This window comes from Hoplias malabaricus, chromosome Y (genome assembly GCF_029633855.1).
Source record: "Hoplias malabaricus isolate fHopMal1 chromosome Y, fHopMal1.hap1, whole genome shotgun sequence".
NCBI lineage: Eukaryota > Metazoa > Chordata > Actinopteri > Characiformes > Erythrinidae > Hoplias > Hoplias malabaricus.
The window spans coordinates 63,756,379-63,778,101 of record NC_089820.1 but is presented as its reverse complement, the minus strand read 5'-3'; the positions used below and the strand labels follow the sequence as shown (position 1 = coordinate 63,778,101).

At 53.5% G+C, this 21,723-nt stretch overlaps 1 long non-coding RNA gene across 1 annotated transcript in view; it reads left to right on the top strand.

The window, feature by feature from the left end:
• Nucleotides 1-341: 341 nt before the first annotated feature.
• LOC136679239 (uncharacterized) overlaps nt 342-21,723 on the top strand; it is a 42,788-nt gene continuing 21,406 nt past the window's right edge. Inside the window, exons 1-2 of the long non-coding RNA XR_010796536.1 lie at nt 342-382; nt 6,059-6,189. This is a non-coding gene — a long non-coding RNA (uncharacterized lncRNA). The remainder of the gene's footprint in view (nt 383-6,058; nt 6,190-21,723) is intronic.

Here is a 21,723-nt window from a genome sequence, read left to right as displayed (position 1 = left end):
GATTGGATGGCATGGTCTGATTCATATTTTGGCAAATTTTATACATTTCATCAATATTTCTTTAATACTCACTCATTTAATTACTCAATCGGTTTACCATTTTTATTTTACTATTCCTCATATTGTGCTCATTTTCAGTGCATGATATCTAGCTAGTCTATGGTTAATGTTATCTTTTGCATTTTCTTACAATGATATTATTAAAAGTTTTCATACATGATGTTTTTAAATCATAAAAAGGAAGGAGTGTGATGGAGAAATGCAAACAAAAGGAAGGAACATTGACCTGCCTACTTCTTGTTGTTCCAATTGCTATCCCTTTCCGGCATACAGCCAGTGCCTGTGTTACTCAGTCCTCCAGCCAGTCGTCACGTCTTCAAAGGTATGTAACCACTTAAAACCTTTTTATTTCTTTTTTCTTACTGTTACCACTGTATTTCTCTTTTATTTTTAGTAACACTACATGTATTTTTTTAATAATTTGAGAGTGTTGTAAACATATATCAGTTCAAAAAGGGTGACTTTAAGGGTGGGGGCTGGAACGCATTCATTGCTTTTCCATTATTTAAAAAAATTGACTCAAGAAACCAACTTTTCCATTTACGGTTTTGAGCAATGAGACATGATGTAGTAATGACTGAATGGTACAAATGACCATTGGTGGACATCAGCTGAAAGGAGCATGGTATAATGACTGAAAGTCCCCAAAATGGAATAAATTAGACATCCTCTTTGTAATTAAAAAACTTGTGAAGTGTCCTCTCAGATGCCCTTCCAAGTGAGAAAATATAATGCATTGCCCTTGTAACACAACTCCTGGGACAGGCTTTCCCAAAGTTGGTGCTATGACCATTTATATATAGTTTTAAATTTAAACAAGGATGAAAATTATTTTATTTTACAGGGTGCATCATAGATTTTGGTGAGCTAGTGGGGCCCCATGTGGTTCTTTTTTGTGGTACTATAGCTGCTTTCTGTGTTTTAACAGCGAGAAAGGCTCATGTAAATAAAATGCTGTGTAAACACACAGAATATAAAGGAAAACACACAGCAACAAAACCAGTTTAATTTACTCTTTACCTGGTCACTGCAGCTTGTTCTGATGGATCACAAAGTGCTGGTGGGAAACTAAACTGTGGCTGTGGAACTACACAATCTGGCAGTTTATCGCTCTTATACTGCAATTGGTGCTGAATGTTGTCTAAAAGAGCTCACTATACAGAATATTTTAACTAAAGTCAATGATTTTCACTGAATACTACGAATAACGTGAGTGTTCAGTAATCTTTCTCATAGAGTGAGGAAGGTCCTTGGCTTGTGAATCATTATACCACACTCCTCTCAGTTGATGGCCACCCTCCCATGGCAGAATCACACCAAAATTCTGAAACTAAAAAACAAAGATCTGAAAGTGGGAAAAAAAAGGGATCTGAAATAAAAAAAGAGTTGTAACCAAAAAAATATATATATATATACTACAGGACAGGTCATTTCTATGTATACACCTTAATAAAATGGGAATGGTTGGTGATATTAACTTCCTGTTTGTGACACATTAGTATAGGAGAGGGGAAACTTTTCAAGATGGTTGGTGACCATGGGGGCCATTTTGAAGTCGGCCATTTTGGATCTAACTTTTGTATTTTCAATGGGAAGAGGGTCTGAAACAAAAAAACATCTGAAAACATAAAATCTTCATCTAAAAAATTCAAATATCAAAATATACATGAAAGTGTTCTAGTACGTTTAGCAAACCTCAACAGGGGAGACATTCTGAGTGAATTAGTTTGTTTGTGAAGTGTGATGACAGGTGATGGAGTCAGTTTCATTAATCTAAAGTGCCTATTTTACCTGCTGCACTTGCCCTTGTTCTTCATACTCCATTGGTTCTTCATAGCTTTGAGCCATATTTTGAATCTAAGAGGAACAGAATTTAAGAGCTGTTATTTGTTTAATATTTTATTCGTATTGTTTATTTAACTGGTTAGTTAAGAATACAATAAACAGGTTTAATTTTTTTAAGAAACACACCACAGACACAAAAATATAGAGCAGTGGTCTGATAGAACACCTTGTATTCCACTCTTATAAAAAACATAATAGTTTACAGTTTCAATCCATGTCAAATAAATCTGATCTAATGGCACTCTTTTGTCAGCAGAATACTGTTAGTGTCTAGTTCAGGTCTTAAACACTGTGGCAGATGTTGAGAGCAGAACTGGAGAGAGTTCTGTGGATTCATTATCACACTATTGTGATTAAAAGTACAACTGATTTTAAAATATTCAAAGGTAATATACTGTGTAAAATTTGCATAGAAATGTGCAAAAAAGGAAGTTAAAGTAGGTTAAAAAGTTGATATCTTGAAAAATGTTTCATGGTCTCACATGTTTGTAATGTTTTTATGATTTTCTACATTTACATACACACAACAGTGTGTGCAGTAGGGGTCGCTGATCGGTTACGATAAAAGAACCACAAATTAAACATTGTGTAATAAATCAGAGTAGAATCAAAGATCTCTGTGTACGCCATGTCTGTTGAAATGATGCACAAGTCTTTGTTTCTTGTTGAAGGCACTGTGTTTTGTTGTTGTTGTTGTTGTTGTTTCTGGTTGATACCTGTTGGTTATTATGACAAACAATAATCACAGTGGATATGTTTATTATATTCCTGTTCATGTTTCTATTGTTCAGAGAGACCATATTTAACTCCTATAAAATAAATTTATATAAATATTTGCGTTAGCCAAAGATTCCAGTTAGGCTCTGGACCAGAGGCGATTGCTGTAAGACTGCAAGGGAAGCTCAGCTTCCCCTAAAATGTCAAACAATAAGTGATGAAATATATACTGTTGTGTGTACGTGTCATTGAATAAATATGCACTACAACGCGCTCAACTTTTGTTCAGAATCAGCTTCTTATCACTGGTAAAGACGTGGCTTTCCTCTCAATCATTCCCGCAGTTTAACAGTGTTTTAAACAGTGAGGACGCTTAGCGTCCACAGAGTTCAGCAGAAGCAGAGAACTGCAGCAAAACGAGACGAGCCATTGGATAAATACTGGGCTTTGTCCCGCCCATCGGACGCTCAGTGTCTCTGGGGGTCTATGGGGAAGTGGGCTGCCCTCTGCTGGCCCGGATGCTCAGCTTCTGCATGATGATTGGATGATCTGTCTGAGGCTGATTCCCTTTCTGAAACCTCTTAGCGGCATTTTATTTGTTAAAAACGACTAGCGACAAATCGAGCTTCTATTTCTGGTGGGTTTTTTGTAGCTGCTTGTGTTTGGAGACTGACTTCTATCACTCTTTCTGACTTCTATCGCAGTTTCTGTCCAGCGGGTGCTGCTGAGCCCCTCCACCGTCACGAAGCACTCACAGGCTTCACATGGGCCAGGGCCGTTTAAGCAGCCTAGCTCTGCTGGCCATTGAGAGGACACTAGTCAAGTCCCTGGAAAAGACGCCATGTTGGTACGACAGGGTCACAGATCATTAACGGAGGGTAGAATTTACGTATAAATAAACCGACACATTTTATGATGTACGCCGAAATTGAGCTTCCCCTCCTTGAAAGACCAGCCGCCTGGTCTTCTGCAAAGTTTGCAACTAGCGTTTGTCTTCAGCCCTTAGCGTTAGCTAAACGTAGAATCTTGTATAGACATGTAGTATAAAAACACATAAAATATACACGGGTTATTGAAATGTGCTTGTTGCCTGATCATATTTAATGTTAGTACAGCAGTTTAACTAAAAAAAACATGTAGAACACGAACCTCAGAAACCGCTGTGCAGTAACCAGCAGCCACGTCTTCAATTTTGAAATGCTCACGTCATATGGCGTGATGTATCCGCATGCATACAGGACCAAAAAAAGATTTGTTGATTGTGTTAATATTTTTTTTTTACTTTTAATTATTCATTCATTATATATATGTATATATATATATACAGAATTATTACACAATATCTGTGACCTTTTCATGCCCTTAAAGCCAAATTATAAAAATAAGGTAACTGATAAATTATAAATTCAAATGTTTAAGTAGAATACGTCCAGTGATAAAGAGGTTTAAATCTATTTTCAATGTAATTAATGAAATATATTGTATACTAGACCTTACCTTCCATTAGAATTCTTTTTCTTTTGGACATTCACAGTGATGCAGTGTTCCTTCATCTCCCCAACACTGAGTGTATACGTCTGTATGAATGGGGCATAGTAGAAAGACAAATAGACATAACTGTTGTATCATGAAGAAGTTGGGGTACACATTGCCTTTTTGATTTTTGATTTTTTTATTTTTACTCATTCCAAACAAATGATCACATACTGTGTTGAACAATGCTATATTTACATCTTCATTGTGGGAGGTCTGATGTCTGATGAATAATATTAATTTTTTAAATATCTGCTCAGTTTCCCTTGAACAGGCAAATGTCTCTGATTCTTTACTTTTGCGCAATTTTCCCCATTTATTATTAAATCAGTGCAGTGTAATATTAATTAGCATGTTATTATCATGTTATTACCTCATTATTACCATGTCACTGTGTCACTGCAGCACTGAGGCTAATACCTCTCCGTGTGAATCCTGTGGGGGGCCCTGCGCATTAACAAATGAATTAATAGCAGGTGAAAAAATTATACCCACAAACATCTATCTGTAATTGATAAGGGGACTTTAATGGTGGCTGTGACTAATATAATGACAGCTGCATTTATACTGTTGTTCTGTAATTTGGCCTGAACTATGATGCAAATAACATGCATTTTATATAACAATGTTAACAATAGTTATTTATTACTGTATCATTGTACATCATTTGATTTAAAAAGTAAATGTAGGTAGTTGAGTTATATTCCCAAGGGCCAAATAGATAAAGTCAAAATACTGTAGCAAGAACACCTCCAAAACAGCAGAACTTGTGGAGTGTTTCAGGAATGCTGTGGTTAGTACCTGACAAATGTGGTCTAGTTATGAAGTGGAGAATGGGTCATGGGCTCCCAAGGCTCACTGATATATAACGGGAAAAGCCTAGACGCAATCTAACAGAAGAGCTGCTGTAGCACCCACTGCTGAAAGAGTTAATAATGGATTGTAGTTTGCCATGTGACCATGCTGACCCAGACCCTTCAGTCCTTTGGGCACCAGTGAGTCTTGAGTGCCCTTGACCCTGTGGCTGGTTCATCATTTGTCCTTCATTGGCCCAATTTTAGTAAGATGCTCTGACCACTAGATTATGATCATCACAGTTTGGCTGCTGTTGAAGTTAACCAGATATTTACAACATTTTTTCTACTGCCACCATCAACTTAAAGAATGTACTGTTCACATGCTTTCAGAAGTGTCCCACCCCTCAGCAAGGGCCTCTGTAACCAGATCATCAGTGTTCTTCAACTCACCTGATCACTGGGGGTTCAGCGGATCTTGTCTTGGACTCATTTCGTGTTCATTTTGTGTGGTGTGTTCTCCCAGTGTCTGTGTGGGTTTCCTCCGGGTGCTCTATCTAAAGCGCAGAGATACTGGCCCTGTATTTACTCGGTATCGGATCAATACCAAAACTCCCGGTATCGCCAACCTCTATGTTTCAGAAATGTAAGCTGGCCATTGATGATCAGTGGTTGAAAGACTGCTCAGTAATAATTGTAGGCTATATATTACTCAATGTTGTGTTTTCCAAAATGTATATTGATGTATATCATGTAAACATATCACTTTCCAATTAAAAACATGTATCTCCATTTTTGTGGATGTTTAATTACTGAATTATTTGAATACAAAGGTTGTCCCTCACACTGAATATTTCATGATGAATGAACCAATAGAGCTGCTCCAGAATTACTTTGTACATAAAATCTTTATACATTGACTTTCATTGTACGTTAAGTAGGTGTTTTCTCTCCTCCTGTAAAATTACTATTTTGGGAGATACATGGTTTTAATTGGACAGCGATGATATCAACCCATGGTTGAGGAGCTTTTTTTTGTTTGTTTTAATAATGTAGACTTATGGTAGTAATATAAATAAACTACTGTATATTTGTCAAAACTTTTCCAGGTGAATGCAGAAAAGGCTCTGCAATTAAAGGTCTTGTTGAAGCTGGAGCACATTTCAGTTAAGCCAATGCAGGTCTTCAGAAGAAAAGTGAATGGGTGAAGGAGACAACGCATCTTACAAGCACAGGCATGGTTTGTGTAAAATAATTCAAAATCATTACTCGGGTCAATGTAAGGATTTTGTACATCACACCTTATTTAGTCCTAATGGAATCAATTGTCTTTCCCGCATACTAAAAACATAAAGTAAAATGATGGATAACAGGTTTGGACTGTTTGTTTACAGCACAGCCAGAGCAGCAACATCTCAGCACAGCCCAGAGAAAGAGCAGGAGCAGATGCAGCAGCACAGCCCAGAGAAAGAGCAGGAGCAGATGCAGCAGCACAGCCCAGAGACCAGTGTAGCAGAGCAGACCAGAGCCAGAGCAGCAGCACAGCCCAGAGACCAGTGTAGCAGCACAGACCAGAGCCAGAGCAGCAGCACAGCCCAGAGACCAGTGTAGCAGCGCAGACCAGAGCCAGAGCAGCAGCACAGCCCAGAGACCAGTGTAGCAGAGCAGACCAGAGCCAGAGCAGCAGCACAGCCCAGAGACCAGTGTAGCAGCACAGACCAGAGCCAGAGCAGCAGCACAGCCCAGAGACCAGTGTAGCAGCGCAGACCAGAGCCAGAGCAGCAGCACAGCCCAGAGACCAGTGTAGCAGCACAGACCAGAGCCAGAGCAGCAGCGCAGCCGAGAGACCAGTGCAGCAGCACAGCCCAGAGACCAGAGCAGCAGCAGCACAGCTCAGAGACCAGTGCAGCAGCAGCACAGCCCAAACACCACAGGAGCAGCACAGCGCAGAGACCAGTGTAGCAGTGCAGCCCACAGACCAGTGCGGCAGCAGCACAGCCCAGAGACCAGTGTAGCAGCACAGCCTGGAGACCAGTGTAGCAGTGCAGCCCACAGACCAGTGCAGCAGCACCACAGCCCAGAGACCAAAGCAGCAGCAGCACAGCCCAGAGACCAGTGTATCAGCAGCACAGCCCAGAGACCAGTGTAGCAGCAGAGACCAGAGCCATATCAACAGCACAGCCCAGAGACCAGTGTAGCAGCAGCACAGCCCAGAGACCAGTGCAGCAGCACAGAAGAGAGACCAGTGTAGCAGCACAGCCCAGAGCCATAGCAGCAGCACAGCCCAGAGACCAATGGAGCAGCACAGACCAGAGCCATAGCAGGAGCACAGCCCAGAGACCAGTGCAGGAGAAGCACAGCCCAGAGACCAGTGCAGCAGGAGCACAGCCCAGAGACCAGTGCAGCAGAATCACAGCCCAGAGGCCAGTGTAGCAGCAGAGACCAGAGCCATATCAGCAGCACAGCCCAGACACCAGTGTAGCAGCAGCAGCACACACCAGAGACCATTGTAGCAGCACAGCCCAGAGACCAGAGCAGCAGCACAAAAGAGACACCAGTGTAGCAGCACAGACCAGAGCCATAGCAGCAGCACAGCCCAGAGACAAGTGTAGCAGCACAGACCAGAGCCATGGCAGCAGCACAGACCAGAGACCAGTACAGCAGCAGCAGAGACCAGCACCATAGCAGCACCACAGCCCAGAGACGAGTGTAGCAGCACAGACCAGAGCCATGGCAGCAGCACAGACCAGAGCCATGGCAGCAGCACAGACCGGACCATAGCAGCAGCACAGAAGAGAGACCAGTATAGCATCACAGCCCAGAGACCAGTGTAGCAACACAGCCCAGAGACCAGTGTAGCAGCACAGCCCGGAAACCAGTGTAGCAGCAGCACAGCCCGGAGACCAGTGTAGCAGCAGCACAGCCCAGAGACCAGTGTAGCAGCAGCACAGCCCGGAGACCAGTGTAGCAGCAGCACAGCCCGGAGACCAGTGTAGCGGCAGCACAGCCCGGAGACAAGTGTAGCAGCAGCACAGCCCGGAGACCAGTGTAGCGGCAGCACAGCCCGGAGACCAGTGTAGCAGCAGCACAGCCCAGAGACAAGTGTAGCAGCAGCACAGCCCAGAGACAAGTGTAGCAGCAGCACAGCCCAGAGACAAGTGTAGCAGCAGCACAGCCCAGAGACAAGTGTAGCAGCAGCACAGCCCAGAGACAAGTGTAGCAGCAGCACAGCCCAGAGACAAGTGTAGCAGCAGCACAGCCCACAGACCAGTGCAGCAGCAGCACCGTCCAGAGACAAGAACAGCAGCAGAGCAGCCGAGAGACCAGTACAGCAGCAGCAGAGACCAGAGCCATTGCAGTAGCACAGCCCAGAGACCAGTGTAGCAGCACAGCCCAGAGAAAGAGCAGGAGTAGATGCAGCAGCACAGCCCAGAGACCAGTGCAGCAGCAGCACATCCCGGAGACCAGTGCAGCAGCAGCACAGCCCGGAGACCAGTGTAGCAGCAGCACAGCCCGGAGACCAGTGTAGCAGCAGCACAGCCCGGAGACCAGTGTAGCAGCAGCACAGCCCAGAGATCAGGGCAGCAGCAGCACAGCCCAGAGATCAGGGCAGCGGCAGCACAGCCCGGAAACAAGTGTAGCAGCAGCACAGCCCAGAGACAAGTGTAGCAGCAGCACAGCCCAGACACAAGTGTAGCAGCAGCACAGCCCAGAGACAAGTGTAGCAGCAGCACAGCCCAGAGACAAGTGCAGCAGCAGCACAGCCCTGAGACAAGTGTAGCAGCAGCACAGCCCGGAGACCACTGTAGCAGCAGCACAGCCCGGAGACCAGTGTAGCAGCAGCACAGCCCGGAGACCAGTGTAGCAGCAGCACAGCCCAGAGATCAGGGCAGCAGCAGCACAGCCCAGAGATCAGGGCAGCAGCAGCACAGCCCAGAGATCAGGGCAGCAGCAGCACAGCCCGGAAACAAGTGTAGCAGCAGCACAGCCCAGAGACAAGTGTAGCAGCAGCACAGCCCAGACACAAGTGTAGCAGCAGCACAGCCCAGAGACAAGTGTAGCAGCAGCACAGCCCAGAGACAAGTGTAGGAGCAGCACAGCCCAGAGACAAGTGTAGCAGCAGCACAGCCCGGAGACCAGTGTTTCAGCAGCACAGCCCAGAGACCAGTGTAGCAGCAGCACAGCCCGGAGACCAGTGTAGCAGCAGCACAGCCCGGAGACCAGTGTAGCAGCAGCACAGCCCGGAGACCAGTGTAGCAGCAGCACAGCCCAGAGATCAGGGCAGCAGCAGCACAGCCCAGAGATCATCACAGCAGCAGCACAGCCCAGAGACAAGTGTAGCAGCAGCACAGCCCAGAGACAAGTGTAGCAGCAGCACAGCCCAGAGACCAGTGTAGCAGCAGCACAGCCCGGAGACCAGTGTAGCAGCAGCACAGCCCAGAGACCAGTGTAGCAGCAGCACAGCCCGGAGACCAGTGTAGCAGCAGCACAGACCGGAGACCAGTGTAGCAGCAGCACAGCCCGGAGACCAGTGTAGCAGCAGCACAGCCCGGAGACCAGTGTAGCAGCAGCACAGCCTGGAGACCAGTGTAGCGGCAGCACAGCCCGGAGACAAGTGTAGCAGCAGCACAGCCCGGAGACCAGTGTAGCGGCAGCACAGCCCGGAGACCAGTGTAGCAGCAGCACAGCCCAGAGACAAGTGTAGCAGCAGCACAGCCCAGAGACAAGTGTAGCAGCAGCACAGCCCAGAGACAAGTGTAGCAGCAGCACAGCCCAGAGACAAGTGTAGCAGCAGCACAGCCCAGAGACAAGTGTAGCAGCAGCACAGCCCACAGACCAGTGCAGCAGCAGCACCGTCCAGAGACAAGAACAGCAGCAGAGCAGCCGAGAGACCAGTACAGCAGCAGCAGAGACCAGAGCCATTGCAGTAGCACAGCCCAGAGACCAGTGTAGCAGCACAGCCCAGAGAAAGAGCAGGAGTAGATGCAGCAGCACAGCCCAGAGACCAGTGCAGCAGCAGCACATCCCGGAGACCAGTGCAGCAGCAGCACAGCCCGGAGACCAGTGTAGCAGCAGCACAGCCCGGAGACCAGTGTAGCAGCAGCACAGCCCGGAGACCAGTGTAGCAGCAGCACAGCCCAGAGATCAGGGCAGCAGCAGCACAGCCCAGAGATCAGGGCAGCAGCAGCACAGCCCGGAAACAAGTGTAGCAGCAGCACAGCCCAGAGACAAGTGTAGCAGCAGCACAGCCCAGACACAAGTGTAGCAGCAGCACAGCCCAGAGACAAGTGTAGCAGCAGCACAGCCCAGAGACAAGTGCAGCAGCAGCACAGCCCTGAGACAAGTGAAGCAGCAGCACAGCCCGGAGACCACTGTAGCAGCAGCACAGCCCGGAGACCAGTGTAGCAGCAGCACAGCCCGGAGACCAGTGTAGCAGCAGCACAGCCCAGAGATCAGGGCAGCAGCAGCACAGCCCAGAGATCAGGGCAGCAGCAGCACAGCCCAGAAATCAGGGCAGCAGCAGCACAGCCCGGAAACAAGTGTAGCAGCAGCACAGCCCAGAGACAAGTGTAGCAGCAGCACAGCCCAGACACAAGTGTAGCAGCAGCACAGCCCAGAGACAAGTGTAGCAGCAGCACAGCCCAGAGACAAGTGTAGGAGCAGCACAGCCCAGAGACAAGTGTAGCAGCAGCACAGCCCGGAGACCAGTGTATCAGCAGCACAGCCCAGAGACCAGTGTAGCAGCAGCACAGCCCGGAGACCAGTGTAGCAGCAGCACAGCCCGGAGACCAGTGTAGCAGCAGCACAGCCCGGAGACCAGTGTAGCAGCAGCACAGCCCAGAGATCAGGGCAGCAGCAGCACAGCCCAGAGATCATCACAGCAGCAGCACAGCCCGGAAACAAGTGTAGCAGCAGCACAGCCCAGAGACAAGTGTAGCAGCAGCACAGCCCAGAGACAAGTGTAGCAGCAGCACAGCCCAGAGACCAGTGTAGCAGCACTGACCAGAGACCAGTGTAGCAGCACAGACCAGAGACCACTGTAGTAGCACAGCCCAGAGACCAGTGTAGCAGCACAGCCCAGAGACCAGTGTAGCAGCACAGCCCAGAGACCAGTGTAGCAGCACAGCCCAGAGACCAGTGTAGCAGCAGAGCACAGAGACAGTGTAGCAGCGGCACAGCCCGGAGACAAGTGTAGCAGCAGCACAGCCCAGAGACAAGTGCAGCAGCAGCACAGCCCAGAGACAAGTGTAGCAGCAGCACAGCCCAGAGACCAGTGTAGCAGCAGCACAGCCCACAGACCAGTGTAGCAGCACTGACCAGAGACCAGTGTAGCAGCACAGACCAGAGACCACTGTAGTAGCACAGCCCAGAGACCAGTGTAGCAGCACAGCCCAGAGACCAGTGTAGCAGCACAGCCCAGAGACCAGTGTAGCAGCAGCACAGCCCAGAGACCAGTGTAGCAGCAGCACAGCCCGGAGACCAGTGTAGCAGCAGCACAGCCCAGAGACCAGTGTAGCAGCAGCACAGCCCGGAGACCAGTGTAGCAGCAGCACAGCCCAGAGACAAGTGTAGGAGCAGCACAGCCCAGAGACAAGTGTAGCAGCAGCACAGCCCAGAGACAAGTGTAGCAGCAGCACAGCCCAGAGACAAGTGTAGCAGCAGCACAGCCCAGAGACAAGTGTAGCAGCAGCACAGCCCGGGGACCAGTGTATCAGCAGCACAGCCCAGAGACCAGTGTAGCAGCAGCACAGCCCGGAGACCAGTGTAGCAGCAGCACAGCCCGGAGACCAGTGTAGCAGCAGCACAGCCCGGAGACCAGTGTAGCAGCATGACTGCCCGGAGACCAGTGTAGCAGCAGCACAGCCCGGAGACCAGTGTAGCAGCAGCACAGCCCGGAGACCAGTGTAGCAGCAGCACAGCCCGGAGACCAGTGTAGCAGCAGCACAGCCCAGAGATCAGGGCAGCAGCAGCACAGCCCAGAGATCATCACAGCAGCAGCACAGCCCGGAAACAAGTGTAGCAGCAGCACAGCCCAGAGACAAGTGTAGCAGCAGCACAGCCCAGAGACAAGTGTAGCAGCAGCACAGCCCAGAGACAAGTGTAGCAGCAGCACAGCCCAGAGACAAGTGTAGCAGCAGCACAGCCCAGAGACAAGTGTAGCAGCAGCACAGCCCAGAGACAAGTGTAGCAGCAGCACAGCCCAGTGACCAGTGTAGCAGCAGCACAGCCCACAGACCAGTGTAGCAGCACTGACCAGAGACCAGTGTAGCAGCACAGGCCAGAGACCACTGTAGCAGCACAGCCCAGAGACCAGTGTAGCAGCACAGCCCAGAGACCAGTGTAGCAGCAGCACAGCCCAGAGACCAGTGTAGCAGCAGCACAGCCCAGAGACCAGTGTAGCAGCAGCACAGCCCGGAGACCAGTGTAGCAGCAGCACAGCCCAGAGACCAGTGTAGCAGCAGCACAGCCCGGAGACCAGTGTAGCAGCAGCACAGACCGGAGACCAGTGTAGCAGCAGCACAGCCCGGAGACCAGTGTAGCAGCAGCACAGCCCGGAGACCAGTGTAGCAGCAGCACAGCCCGGAGACCAGTGTAGCGGCAGCACAGCCCGGAGACAAGTGTAGCAGCAGCACAGCCCGGAGACCAGTGTAGCGGCAGCACAGCCCGGAGACCAGTGTAGCAGCAGCACAGCCCAGAGACAAGTGTAGCAGCAGCACAGCCCAGAGACAAGTGTAGCAGCAGCACAGCCCAGAGACAAGTGTAGCAGCAGCACAGCCCAGAGACAAGTGTAGCAGCAGCACAGCCCAGAGACAAGTGTAGCAGCAGCACAGCCCAGAGACAAGTGTAGCAGCAGCACAGCCCACAGACCAGTGCAGCAGCAGCACCGTCCAGAGACAAGAACAGCAGCAGAGCAGCCGAGAGACCAGTACAGCAGCAGCAGAGACCAGAGCCATTGCAGTAGCACAGCCCAGAGACCAGTGTAGCAGCACAGCCCAGAGAAAGAGCAGGAGTAGATGCAGCAGCACAGCCCAGAGACCAGTGCAGCAGCAGCACATCCCGGAGACCAGTGCAGCAGCAGCACAGCCCGGAGACCAGTGTAGCAGCAGCACAGCCCGGAGACCAGTGTAGCAGCAGCACAGCCCGGAGACCAGTGTAGCAGCAGCACAGCCCAGAGATCAGGGCAGCAGCAGCACAGCCCAGAGATCAGGGCAGCAGCAGCACAGCCCGGAAACAAGTGTAGCAGCAGCACAGCCCAGAGACAAGTGTAGCAGCAGCACAGCCCAGACACAAGTGTAGCAGCAGCACAGCCCAGAGACAAGTGTAGCAGCAGCACAGCCCAGAGACAAGTGCAGCAGCAGCACAGCCCTGAGACAAGTGTAGCAGCAGCACAGCCCGGAGACCACTGTAGCAGCAGCACAGCCCGGAGACCAGTGTAGCAGCAGCACAGCCCGGAGACCAGTGTAGCAGCAGCACAGCCCAGAGATCAGGGCAGCAGCAGCACAGCCCAGAGATCAGGGCAGCAGCAGCACAGCACAGAGATCAGGGCAGCAGCAGCACAGCCCGGAAACAAGTGTAGCAGCAGCACAGCCCAGAGACAAGTGTAGCAGCGGCACAGCCCAGACACAAGTGTAGCAGCAGCACAGCCCAGAGACAAGTGTAGCAGCAGCACAGCCCAGAGACAAGTGTAGGAGCAGCACAGCCCAGAGACAAGTGTAGCAGCAGCACAGCCCGGAGACCAGTGTATCAGCAGCACAGCCCAGAGACCAGTGTAGCAGCAGCACAGCCCGGAGACCAGTGTAGCAGCAGCACAGACCGGAGACCAGTGTAGCAGCAGCACAGCCCGGAGACCAGTGTAGCAGCAGCACAGCCCGGAGACCAGTGTAGCAGCAGCACAGCCCGGAGACCAGTGTAGCGGCAGCACAGCCCGGAGACAAGTGTAGCAGCAGCACAGCCCGGAGACCAGTGTAGCGGCAGCACAGCCCGGAGACCAGTGTAGCAGCAGCACAGCCCAGAGACAAGTGTAGCAGCAGCACAGCCCAGAGACAAGTGTAGCAGCAGCACAGCCCAGAGACAAGTGTAGCAGCAGCACAGCCCAGAGACAAGTGTAGCAGCAGCACAGCCCAGAGATAAGTGTAGCAGCAGCACAGCCCAGAGACAAGTGTAGCAGCAGCACAGCCCACAGACCAGTGCAGCAGCAGCACCGTCCAGAGACAAGAACAGCAGCAGAGCAGCCGAGAGACCAGTACAGCAGCAGCAGAGACCAGAGCCATTGCAGTAGCACAGCCCAGAGACCAGTGTAGCAGCACAGCCCAGAGAAAGAGCAGGAGTAGATGCAGCAGCACAGCCCAGAGACCAGTGCAGCAGCAGCACATCCCGGAGACCAGTGCAGCAGCAGCACAGCCCGGAGACCAGTGTAGCAGCAGCACAGCCCGGAGACCAGTGTAGCAGCAGCACAGCCCGGAGACCAGTGTAGCAGCAGCACAGCCCAGAGATCAGGGCAGCAGCAGCACAGCCCAGAGATCAGGGCAGCAGCAGCACAGCCCGGAAACAAGTGTGGCAGCAGCACAGCCCAGAGACAAGTGTAGCAGCAGCACAGCCCAGACACAAGTGTAGCAGCAGCACAGCCCAGAGACAAGTGTAGCAGCAGCACAGCCCAGAGACAAGTGCAGCAGCAGCACAGCCCTGAGACAAGTGTAGCAGCAGCACAGCCCGGAGACCAGTGTAGCAGCAGCACAGCCCGGAGACCAGTGTAGCAGCAGCACAGCCCAGAGATCAGGGCAGCAGCAGCACAGCCCAGAGATCAGGGCAGCAGCAGCACAGCCCAGAGATCAGGGCAGCAGCAGCACAGCCCGGAAACAAGTGTAGCAGCAGCACAGCCCAGAGACAAGTGTAGCAGCAGCACAGCCCAGACACAAGTGTAGCAGCAGCACAGCCCAGAGACAAGTGTAGCAGCAGCACAGCCCAGAGACAAGTGTAGGAGCAGCACAGCCCAGAGACAAGTGTAGCAGCAGCACAGCCCGGAGACCAGTGTATCAGCAGCACAGCCCAGAGACCAGTGTAGCAGCAGCACAGCCCGGAGACCAGTGTAGCAGCAGCACAGCCCGGAGACCAGTGTAGCAGCAGCACAGCCCGGAGACCAGTGTAGCAGCAGCACAGCCCAGAGATCAGGGCAGCAGCAGCACAGCCCAGAGATCATCACAGCAGCAGCACAGCCCGGAAACAAGTGTAGCAGCAGCACAGCCCAGAGACAAGTGTAGCAGCAGCACAGCCCAGAGACAAGTGTAGCAGCAGCACAGCCCAGAGACCAGTGTAGCAGCACTGACCAGAGACCAGTGTAGCAGCACAGACCAGAGACCACTGTAGTAGCACAGCCCAGAGACCAGTGTAGCAGCACAGCCCAGAGACCAGTGTAGCAGCACAGCCCAGAGACCAGTGTAGCAGCACAGCCCAGAGACCAGTGTAGCAGCAGAGCACAGAGACAGTGTAGCAGCGGCACAGCCCGGAGACAAGTGTAGCAGCAGCACAGCCCAGAGACAAGTGTAGCAGCAGCACAGCCCAGAGACAAGTGTAGCAGCAGCACAGCCCAGAGACCAGTGTAGCAGCAGCACAGCCCACAGACCAGTGTAGCAGCATTGACCAGAGACCAGTGTAGCAGCACAGACCAGAGACCACTGTAGTAGCACAGCCCAGAGACCAGTGTAGCAGCACAGCCCAGAGACCAGTGTAGCAGCACAGCCCAGAGACCAGTGTAGCAGCAGCACAGCCCAGAGACCAGTGTAGCAGCAGCACAGCCCGGAGACCAGTGTAGCAGCAGCACAGCCCAGAGACCACTGTAGCAGCAGCACAGCCCGGAGACCAGTGTAGCAGCAGCACAGCCCAGAGACAAGTGTAGGAGCAGCACAGCCCAGAGACAAGTGTAGCAGCAGCACAGCCCAGAGACAAGTGTAGCAGCAGCACAGCCCAGAGACAAGTGTAGCAGCAGCACAGCCCAGAGACAAGTGTAGCAGCAGCACAGCCCGGGGACCAGTGTATCAGCAGCACAGCCCAGAGACCAGTGTAGCAGCAGCACAGCCCGGAGACCAGTGTAGCAGCAGCACAGCCCGGAGACCAGTGTAGCAGCAGCACAGCCCGGAGACCAGTGTAGCAGCAGCACAGCCCGGAGACCAGTGTAGCAGCAGCACAGCCCGGAGACCAGTGTAGCAGCAGCACAGCCCGGAGACCAGTGTAGCAGCAGCACAGCCCGGAGACCAGTGTAGCAGCAGCACAGCCCAGAGATCAGGGCAGCAGCAGCACAGCCCAGAGATCATCACAGCAGCAGCACAGCCCGGAAACAAGTGTAGCAGCAGCACAGCCCAGAGACAAGTGTAGCAGCAGCACAGCCCAGAGACAAGTGTAGCAGCAGCACAGCCCAGAGACAAGTGTAGCAGCAGCACAGCCCAGAGACAAGTGTAGCAGCAGCACAGCCCAGAGACAAGTGTAGCAGCAGCACAGCCCAGTGACCAGTGTAGCAGCAGCACAGCCCACAGACCAGTGTAGCAGCACTGACCAGAGACCAGTGTAGCAGCACAGGCCAGAGACCACTGTAGCAGCACAGCCCAGAGACCAGTGTAGCAGCACAGCCCAGAGACCAGTGTAGCAGCAGCACAGCCCAGAGACCAGTGTAGCAGCAGCACAGCCCAGAGACCAGTGTAGCAGCAGCACAGCCCGGAGACCAGTGTAGCAGCAGCACAGCCCAGAGACCAGTGTAGCAGCAGCACAGCCCGGAGACCAGTGTAGCAGCAGCACAGACCGGAGACCAGTGTAGCAGCATCACAGCCCGGAGACCAGTGTAGCAGCAGCACAGCCCGGAGACCAGTGTAGCAGCAGCACAGCCCGGAGACCAGTGTAGCGGCAGCACAGCCCGGAGACAAGTGTAGCAGCAGCACAGCCCGGAGACCAGTGTAGCGGCAGCACAGCCCGGAGACCAGTGTAGCAGCAGCACAGCCCAGAGACAAGTGTAGCAGCAGCACAGCCCAGAGACAAGTGTAGCAGCAGCACAGCCCAGAGACAAGTGTAGCAGCAGCACAGCCCAGAGACAAGTGTAGCAGCAGCACAGCCCAGAGACAAGTGTAGCAGCAGCACAGCCCAGAGACAAGTGTAGCAGCAGCACAGCCCACAGACCAGTGCAGCAGCAGCACCGTCCAGAGACAAGAACAGCAGCAGAGCAGCCGAGAGACCAGTACAGCAGCAGCAGAGACCAGAGCCATTGCAGTAGCACAGCCCAGAGACCAGTGTAGCAGCACAGCCCAGAGAAAGAGCAGGAGTAGATGCAGCAGCACAGCCCAGAGACCAGTGCATCAGCAGCACATCCCGGAGACCAGTGCAGCAGCAGCACAGCCCGGAGACCAGTGTAGCAGCAGCACAGCCCGGAGACCAGTGTAGCAGCAGCACAGCCGGGAGACCAGTGTAGCAGCAGCACAGCCCAGAGATCAGGGCAGCAGCAGCACAGCCCAGAGATCAGGGCAGCAGCAGCACAGCCCGGAAACAAGTGTAGCAGCAGCACAGCCCAGAGACAAGTGTAGCAGCAGCACAGCCCAGACACAAGTGTAGCAGCAGCACAGCCCAGAGACAAGTGTAGCAGCAGCACAGCCCAGAGACAAGTGCAGCAGCAGCACAGCCCTGAGACAAGTGTAGCAGCAGCACAGCCCGGAGACCACTTTAGCAGCAGCACAGCCCGGAGACCAGTGTAGCAGCAGCACAGCCCGGAGACCAGTGTAGCAGCAGCACAGCCCAGAGATCAGGGCAGCAGCAGCACAGCCCAGAGATCAGGGCAGCAGCAGCACAGCCCAGAGATCAGGGCATCAGCAGCACAGCCCGGAAACAAGTGTAGCAGCAGCACAGCCCAGAGACAAGTGTAGCAGCAGCACAGCCCAGACACAAGTGTAGCAGCAGCACAGCCCAGAGACAAGTGTAGCAGCAGCACAGCCCAGAGACAAGTGTAGGAGCAGCACAGCCCAGAGACAAGTGTAGCAGCAGCACAGCCCGGAGACCAGTGTATCAGCAGCACAGCCCAGAGACCAGTGTAGCAGCAGCACAGCCCGGAGACCAGTGTAGCAGCAGCACAGCCCGGAGACCAGTGTAGCAGCAGCACAGCCCGGAGACCAGTGTAGCAGCAGCACAGCCCAGAGATCAGGGCAGCAGCAGCACAGCCCAGAGATCATCACAGCAGCAGCACAGCCCGGAAACAAGTGTAGCAGCAGCACAGCCCAGAGACAAGTGTAGCAGCAGCACAGCCCAGAGACAAGTGTAGCAGCAGCACAGCCCAGAGACCAGTGTAGCAGCACTGACCAGAGACCAGTGTAGCAGCACAGACCAGAGACCACTGTAGTAGCACAGCCCAGAGACCAGTGTAGCAGCACAGCCCAGAGACCAGTGTAGCAGCACAGCCCAGAGACCAGTGTAGCAGCACAGCCCAGAGACCAGTGTAGCAGCAGAGCACAGAGACAGTGTAGCAGCGGCACAGCCCGGAGACAAGTGTAGCAGCAGCACAGCCCAGAGACAAGTGTAGCAGCAGCACAGCCCAGAGACAAGTGTAGCAGCAGCACAGCCCAGAGACCAGTGTAGCAGCAGCACAGCCCACAGACCAGTGTAGCAGCACTGACCAGAGACCAGTGTAGCAGCACAGACCGGAGACCACTGTAGTAGCACAGCCCAGAGACCAGTGTAGCAGCACAGCCCAGAGACCAGTGTAGCAGCACAGCCCAGAGACCAGTGTAGCAGCAGCACAGCCCAGAGACCAGTGTAGCAGCAGCACAGCCCGGAGACCAGTGTAGCAGCAGCACAGCCCAGAGACCAGTGTAGCAGCAGCACAGCCCGGAGACCAGTGTAGCAGCAGCACAGCCCGGAGACCGGTGTAGCAGCAGCACAGCCCGGAGACCAGTGTAGCAGCAGCACAGCCCAGAGACCAGTGTAGCAGCAGCACAGCCCAGAGATCAGGGCAGCAGCAGCACAGCCCAGAGATCAGGGCAGCAGCAGCACAGCCCGGAAACAAGTGTAGCAGCAGCACAGCCCAGAGATCAGGGCAGCAGCAGCACAGCCCGGAAACAAGTGTAGCAGCAGCACAGCCCAGAGACAAGTGTAGGAGCAGCACAGCCCAGAGACAAGTGTAGCAGCAGCACAGCCCAGAGACAAGTGTAGCAGCAGCACAGCCCAGAGACAAGTGTAGCAGCAGCACAGCCCAGAGACAAGTGTAGCAGCAGCACAGCCCGGAGACCAGTGTATCAGCAGCACAGCCCAGAGACCAGTGTAGCAGCAGCACAGCCCGGAGACCAGTGTAGCAGCAGCACAGCCCGGAGACCAGTGTAGCAGCAGCACAGCCCGGAGACCAGTGTAGCAGCAGCACAGCCCGGAGACCAGTGTAGCAGCAGCACAGCCCGGAGACCAGTGTAGCAGCAGCACAGCCCGGAGACCAGTGTAGCAGCAGCACAGCCCAGAGATCAGGGCAGCAGCAGCACAGCCCAGAGATCATCACAGCAGCAGCACAGCCCGGAAACAAGTGTAGCAGCAGCACAGCCCAGAGACAAGTGTAGCAGCAGCACAGCCCAGAGACAAGTGTAGCAGCAGCACAGCCCAGAGACAAGTGTAGCAGCAGAACAGCCCAGAGACAAGTGTAGCAGCAGCACAGCCCAGAGACAAGTGTAGCAGCAGCACAGCCCAGAGACAAGTGTAGCAGCAGCACAGCCCAGTGACCAGTGTAGCAGCAGCACAGCCCACAGACCAGTGTAGCAGCACTGACCAGAGACCAGTGTAGCAGCACAGGCCAGAGACCACTGTAGCAGCACAGCCCAGAGACCAGTGTAGCAGCACAGCCCAGAGACCAGTGTAGCAGCAGCACAGCCCAGAGACCAGTGTAGCAGCAGCACAGCCCAGAGACCAGTGTAGCAGCAGCACAGCCCGGAGACCAGTGTAGCAGCAGCACAGCCCAGAGACCAGTGTAGCAGCAGCACAGCCCGGAGACCAGTGTAGCAGCAGCACAGACCGGAGACCAGTGTAGCAGCAGCACAGCCCGGAGACCAGTGTAGCAGCAGCACAGCCCAGAGACCAGTGTAGCAGCAGCACAGCCCAGAAATCAGGGCAGCAGCAGCACAGCCCAGAGATCATGGCAGCAGCAGCACAGCCCGGAAACAAGTGTAGCAGCAGCACAGCCCAGAAATCAGGGCAGCAGCAGCACAGCCCGGAAACAAGTGTAGCAGCAGCAGAGCCCAGAGACAAGTGTAGCAGCAGCACAGCCCAGAGACAAGTGTAGCAGCAGCACAGCCCGGAGACAAGTGTAGCAGCAGCACAGCCCAGAGACAAGTGTAGCAGCAGCACAGCCCAGAGACAAGTGTAGCAGCAGCACAGCCCAGAGACAAGTGTAGCAGCAGCACAGCCCAGAGACCAGTGTAGCAGCACAGACCAGAGCAATAGCAGCAGCACAGCCCAGAGACCAGTGCAGCAACAGAGCAGCCGAGAGACCAGTGTAGCAGCAGCAGAGACCAGTGTAGCAGCAGCACAGCCCGGAGACCACTGTAGTAGCACAGCCCAGAGAAAGAGCAGGAGTAGATGCAGCAGCACAGCCCAGAGAACAGGGTAGCAGCAGCACAGCCCAGAGACCAGTGTAGCAGCAGCACAGCCCAGAGACCAGGGCAGCAGCAGCACAGCCCAGAGACCAGTGCAGCAGCAGCACAGCCCGGAGACCAGTGTAGCAGCAGCACAGCCCGGAGACCAGTGTATCGGCAGCACATCCCGGAGACCAGTGTAGCAGCAGCACAGCCCGGAGACCAGTGTAGCAGCAGCACAGCCCGGAGACCAGTGTAGCAGCAGCACAGCCCGGAGACCAGTGTAGCAGCAGCACAGCCCGGAGACCAGTGTAGCAGCAGCACAGCCCGGAGACCAGTGTAGCAGCAGCACAGCCCGGAGACCAGTGTAGCAGCAGCACAGCCCAGAGATCAGGGCAGCAGCAGCACAGCCCAGAGATCAGGGCAGCAGCAGCACAGCCCGGAGACCAGTGTAGCAGCAGCACAGCCCAGAGACAAGTGTAGCAGCAGCACAGCCCAGAGACAAGTGTAGCAGCAACACAGCCCAGAGACAAGTGTAGCAGCAGCACAGCCCAGAGACAAGTGTAGCAGCAGCACAGCCCAGAGACAAGTGTAGCAGCAGCACAGCCCAGAGACAAGTGTAGCAGCAGCACAGCCCAGAGACCAGTGTAGCAGCACAGCCCTGAAACCAGTGCAGCAGCAACACATCCCGGAGACCAGTGTAGCAGCAGCACAGCCCGGAGACCAGTGTAGCAGCAGCACAGTCCGGAGACCACTGTAGCAGCAGCACAGCCCGGAGACAAGTGTAGCAGCAGCACAGCCTGGAGACCAGTGTAGCAGCAGCACAGCCCAGAGATCAGGGCAGCAGCAGCACAGCCCAGAGATCAGGGCAGCAGCAGCACAGCCCAGAGAACAGTGTAGCAGCAGCAGAGCCAAGGGACCAGTGTAGCAGCACTGCCTAGAGCCATAGCAGCAGCAGAGCCCAGAGACCAGTGTAGCAGCAGCACCGTCCAGAGACAAGCACAGCAGCAGAGCAGCCGAGAGACCAGTACAGCAGCAGCAGAGACCAGAGCCATAGCAGTAGCACAGCCCAGAGACCAGTGCAGCAGCAGCAGAGACCAAAGACCAGTGTAGCAGCAGCACAGCCCGGAGACCAGTGCAGCAGCAGCACCGTCCAGAGACAAGCACAGCAGCAGAGCAGCCGAGAGACCAGTACA